Source organism: Phyllobates terribilis, unplaced genomic scaffold (assembly GCF_046119375.1).
Source record: "Phyllobates terribilis strain yellow unplaced genomic scaffold, ASM4611937v1 Scaffold_11__3_contigs__length_659146591, whole genome shotgun sequence".
NCBI classification, from domain to species: domain Eukaryota; kingdom Metazoa; phylum Chordata; class Amphibia; order Anura; family Dendrobatidae; genus Phyllobates; species Phyllobates terribilis.
In genome coordinates this window covers 239,845,344-239,851,343 of record NW_027362771.1, presented here as the reverse complement: position 1 = coordinate 239,851,343, position 6,000 = coordinate 239,845,344, and the positions used below count along the sequence as shown (strand labels likewise).

Below are 6,000 nucleotides of genomic sequence, written 5' to 3'. Positions count from 1 at the left end.
GAGACCATGTATTGAAAAAAATTCCTGACTTCCAATATAACAGTGGTTAAAAATAAAATCAATGTAAAAATCTACAGTTCTAAGAATTATGTGGGATAGTTACAGATTACAAATAAACAAAAATAACTTTTGCAAAGAAAATATTTCAGCCTATCACATCTGCAAGTCATATTACAAATAATATTATCCTTTGAAAAAAAAAATATCCTCAAAAGGGAACAGAACTGTGGTTTATTAAAATTATTCTATGGCATAGCTTTAAAAGTTTGATCCAGTTTTGTATTTCAACATTTTTTCTTGAAAATATTGATAAGCAAATTCTAATAAGTTAAACTATTTCAATATACTTTGTATAGCACTGCCAATTATAATATAGTATGTTCAAAAAGGACATAAATATGTTAACAGGTACGCGGATGCAACAGCGCAGACAATGAGGAGACAGTGGTACTTAAACCATCAACTATTTATTAGATTAACACAATTAGAGGGGTGCCTTCGTCACAATATCAAGGGGCAGAGAAAAAGGTTAAAAGGAAACAAATTATGATACAAAAGGAATATGGCAATTCGGATAAACAAGATATTGACACAATACTATTTACACATTATAGTTATATTACTACAATTAGCGTAAACAACTTTTATTGTCAGTAAGGTCTTAGTCTTAATACCCTAACCAAAAGGGCATCTCTATCACTACCAGGCCCATAACCATTGTCACTTTCTAGGCAGCACAAAATGTCACACAGGTCCTAATGGGGAGTCGATGATATTGCCCTCTAGGCCGCAAATCTTAAATTGATGAGTAACTCCGCAAACTCGTCACGCTGGCCGCCTTTATTCCTGAAGCACAGCCTTGATCCCCACTTTGTACCATATGTCTACACTGAGAGTGACAGCTCATGTGAACATCCCTCCTCTGCAGCCTAGTCATCTCTCTCTTGGTCCTGGCTCTGCTCACTCAGCTCAGCTCTCCCAGCTCTGGTCTCTCTTGGTTCCTTCACTCGGGTTTGGTCTCTTGGGTATTCACCTGGGTCTGGTCTCTCTGTCCCTTTACTCGGTCAGGCCTTTTGGTTCCATTACTCAGGTCTGGTCTCTCAGTTCCTTTACTCTGGTCATCATTTTTTGGGGGAGGGAAGAGTTTAAACTATTACTTTATTATTACTTTTTTTTAATCACAATAGATAAATTTTACTTGCATTGCTTGATTTTTTATGATAACTATAATGTGCTGACATACCAATACATTAATCTCTGATATTCACACTTAAATTTTTTTGCTGCATTTTCCCCACATTTTTTAAATGAAAAAAAAATTACTGTCCCAGCAAAATGAATGAGATTTCTGATATCTCATGCACATGTTGCTTACTTTTTCCTTCCAGATTTGAAGCAGTTTCGATTCTGTAGTACGTCAATTCTTACAGCGTTTTTGCAGCTTTTTTCACAAATTCTAATAAATAGGAAAAAAACACGTAAAGATAACACTTGGAAAACCCATGCAAAAGCGCACATTTTTATGCAGCATTCTTCCTGCCAAGAGACACTTTTTTATTTAACGTGTGCACATACCCTTACTTGTACCCTTGTATTATTAATTGAATGGTGAACTGCAGAGGTATAATTCATGAACATCTATGGTATTTTATAGGGGGGAGCAGCCAGATGCTGATTGTTTTTGTTTGATAAGGCAGGCTAGTTCACATTTTTCTAAGCTCCAATGTGTCATAATTAGCCACAGTGAGAAAAATATACACAAATGCATTTGTAAGCTGGTCAGAAGTTTGATGCCGCTCTTGACCATAAACATGGCTCATAGACTGACGACTGAGAGACTGTTGTATGTTAATCTTTAATGGGCTGCAACACCTGAAAAAGATCAACCACAACATGACATAACATGACTCAGGTTGGCTACTACAGTGGGTACGGAAAGTATTCATACCCCTTTAAATTTTCACTCCTTGTTTCATTGCAGCCATTTGGTAAATTCTAAACAGTTCATTTTTTTCTCATTAAAGTACACTCTGCACCCCATCTTAACTGAAAAAAAAACAGATGTAGAAATTTTTGCAAACTTATTAAAAAAGAAAAACTGAAATATCACATGGTCATAAGTATTCAGACCCTTTGCTCAGACACTCATATTTAAGTCACATGCTGTCCATTTCCTTGTGTTCCTCCTTGAGATGGTTCTACTCCTTCATTGGAGTCCAGTTGTGTTTAATTAAACTGATAGGGCTTGATTTAGAAAGGCACACACCTGTCTATATAAGACCTCACAGCTCACAGTGCATGTCAGACCAAATGAGAATCATGAGCTCAAAGGAACTGCCCAAGGAGCTCAGAGACAGAATTGCGGCAAGGCACAGATCTGACCAAGGTTACAAAAGAATTTCTGCATTATTCAAGGTTCCTAAGAGCACAGTGGCCTCCATAATCCTTAAGTACAAGAAGTTTGGGACCACCAGAAGTCTTCCTAGACCTGGCCATCCAGCCAAACTGAGCAATCGTGGGAGAAGAGCCTTGGTGAGAGAGGTAAAGAAGAACCCCAAGATCACTGTGGCTGAGCTCCAGAGATGCAGTAGGGAGATGGGAGAAAGTTCCACAAAGTCAACTATCACTGCAGCCCTCCGTCAGTCGAACCTTTAAGGCAGAGTGGCCCAACGGAAGCCTCTCCTCAGTGCAAGACATATGAAAGCCCGCATACAGTTTGCTCAAAAACACATGAAGGACTCCCAGACTATGAGAAATAAGATTCTCTGGTCTGATGAGATGAAAATAGAACTTTTTGGTGATAATTCCAAGCGGTATGTGTGGAGAAAACCAGGCACTGCTCATCACCTGCCCAATACAATCCCAACAGTGAAACATGGTGGTGACAGCATCATGCTATGTGGGTGTTTTCCGGCTGCAGGGGCAGGACAACTGGTTGCAATTGAAGGAAACATGAATGCGCCAAAGTACAAAGATATCCTGGATGAAAACCTCTTCAAGAGTGCTCTGGACCTCAGACTTGGCCGAAGTCCCAACAATACAATGGCCCAAAGCACACAGCTAAAACAACAACAATAATATTATTATTATTATTAATAATAATGCTTTAGTGCATATAAGGGTGTGGCCGTCCTTTGAGCTGAAAGGTTCATTCTGCCTCTCAGGTCTATGCTTCTACTAAGGGTTCAGTCTCTCTGCCCTTATCCATATGTATGTCACTTGACAAATGGTAAGGTTTTATTATTAGAGTTAGGACTGTCCCATAAGGGTTCCCGTGATGTGGCCGGATGGATTTTACATTATTTTGATCAAAATTCATGTTAACTAAATACCCTTTATTATTTATCATTATTTTTATGCACTGTGTGATTTATCCATTTACTTTTAGGTATTTGTGCATTTTGCTTTTGTCTTTGTTTTTTTTCTGTCTAATGGCCTTATGTGAACATGCATTTATATTTTGCATGCACATCAACTTATGTTTCAGTTCAGACTCCCAGGTTTTTTCTTTGTAGTCTAATGTGCTTTAGTGCATATAAGGGTGTGGCCATTCTTTGTCTGAGCTGAAAGGTTCATTCTGCCTCTCAGGTTCATGCTTCTACTAAGGGTTCAGTCTCTCTGCCCTTATCCATATGTATGTCACTTGACAAATGGTAAAGTCTTAATATTAAAGTTAGGACTGTCCCATAAGAGTGGCCGTGATGTGGCGGGATGGCTTTTACATTTTGATCAAAATGTATGTTAACTAAATACCCTTTATTTATCATTATTTTTATGCACTGTCTAATTTATCCACTTACTTTTAGGTATTTGTGTATTTTGCTTTTGTCTTTGTTTTTTTTTTCTTAAAATAACAAAGGAGTGGCTTCAGAACAACTTTGTGACCATTCTTGACTGGCCCAGCCAGAGCCCTGACCTAAACCCAATTGAGCATCTCTGGAGAGACCTGAAAATTGCTGTCCACCAACGTTCACCATCCAACCTCACGGAACTGGAGAGGATCTGCAAGGTAGAAAGGCAGAGGATCTCCAAATCCAGGTGTGAAAAACTTGTTGCATCTTTCCCAAGAAGACTCATGGCTGTATTAGCTCAAAAGGGTGCTTCTACTCAATACCGAGCAAAGGGTCTGAATACTTATGACCATGTGATATTTTAGTTATTCTTTAATAAATTTGCAAAAAATTCAACATTTCTGTTTTTTTTCAGTCAAGATGGGGTGCAGAGTGTACTTTAATGAGAGAAAAAAAAATTAACTTTTAAGAATATACCAAATGGCTAAAATGAAACAAAGAGTGAAAAATTTAAAGGGGTCTGAATACTTTCCGTACCCACTCTATTTCAATGGAGCAAACCAACAAAAAAAGATGAAGGCTATAATAAATAACAAATCTCTAGCGTTTCACACAATCACTCCTGTCCAATCACCCGCTGTAAAGCTGTGCTTCATAGATTTGGTGGTCTCTTGATGTGTATTGTGTAGTCTAAAGACATTTATTTCAAAGTGTTCCATGACTTCTGTGGGTTATAATATTTTTGGATACAGTCAGTGGTTCCACCAATAAGATGGTGCAAATTATAATTCCAACAAGAAGTTTTTCTGTAGGTTACATAGAGTGTGTGCATGCACAAAGGCATACTCAAGATATTTACCTGCAAGACATTGAAGCTAGGCGTTTTTTCCCCCTTTAAATATGAAACTGAATGATGAATCCAAGAACTTTACTGACAAATAAGTTGGTTTATGCTTGAAAGATTTCTCAATTGAGAATGTGAATGAACTGAAATTGTCTCAATGAGGCAGTTAGATTCTTTCATTACTTGACCTTCAAATACTCTTTTCTTTTATTTTTTGTTCAAAACTAGAAACTTATCTGTTTTTAAGCATTTTATGCAGCGCTTTTATCCCATCCATCTAAGCTTTTATTCAGCTCTTCATGCACTATCAACATTGTATTTATGCTTAAGCTGTAATTGAAAGGTCCAATAGCAAATAAAGTCAAACATTTTACCTTCAAGATAACCCACTTTGGATGGGATTATTAACAAACTGTCATTATTGCAACAATTACCTCTGTATGAATTCAGCAAAGAATTATAAAATACAGAATTGCAAAACATTTCAGATATTGAGCCTTGTAATGAACATGGAGAAATTAAATACTTTACATATAAATATACTTCTTGTATAAACGTGTCACTTCAATGATAAATTACTCATCCTAAATTGCAGTGCAGGAATTGCTGTATTCAAGATGGAGGCTTTTAAGATGCTGGAGAGATATAATTGGTACAAACTCACTAATTGGTCCATATAATAATGATAATGGTAATAATAATGGTAATAATAACACCTTTAGCAAGTCTGGCTTCTCTATCTACAAGAGATGAGCAATTATAGCCAAAGGAAGCTTCATTTAGTCATTGCAGGATTGCAGGAGAAAATGGTATTTCATGGTATCTAAGGTAGAGTTGTGTTATATCTCCCAAAGAAGAATCTGCTTTGTGCTCTGGCTACTATACAGGGTCCTGAACAAGTGGCATCCCACTATAAGATCTATTACCTTAAAGGGAACCTGTTAGGTTGGATAATTTTATTAATTTGGAATTATAAGGTTAGTCTGCAAGTTAATAGTTATGAAGGTGCTGCAGTACTGAAAGTGTGGCATTGAGAAGAAAATGAACTTTCTACCTCTCAGGAGCCACCAGCTTTCAGTGCTGGAGTGCTGGCATTGCTTCAGTCATCACTCATTAAACAGTAAGTGGTGGCTGTAGCTTGCCCTGTTACTTTGACTTACCGGTCACTCACCTGTGCACTACAAATGCCCACAAAAGCAGTGGTTGCAACCGACTTCGAAAATCTCTTGGTTGGCTGGTTGTGACGTACTGTATGTCACCGCTGCCTCCCAGGGCACACACAATGTGTCAATGAAGCTGGGCTGCAAAAATCTGGCTTACTGCACATTGTCAGGTAGGCAGAGATTTACAAAGAGCCAGTGGTGG

General features: G+C 37.7%; 1 long non-coding RNA gene across 1 annotated transcript in view; it reads right to left on the bottom strand.

Annotated features, from left to right (window-relative positions):
- Positions 1–930: 930 nt before the first annotated feature.
- The window catches only part of LOC141165084 (uncharacterized), a 74,094-nt gene continuing 69,024 nt past the window's right edge, over positions 931–6,000 (bottom strand). Inside the window, exons 2-3 of the long non-coding RNA XR_012251050.1 lie at positions 1,376–1,456; positions 931–1,114 (exon numbers count right to left, since the gene is read on the bottom strand). This is a non-coding gene — a long non-coding RNA (uncharacterized lncRNA). The remainder of the gene's footprint in view (positions 1,115–1,375; positions 1,457–6,000) is intronic.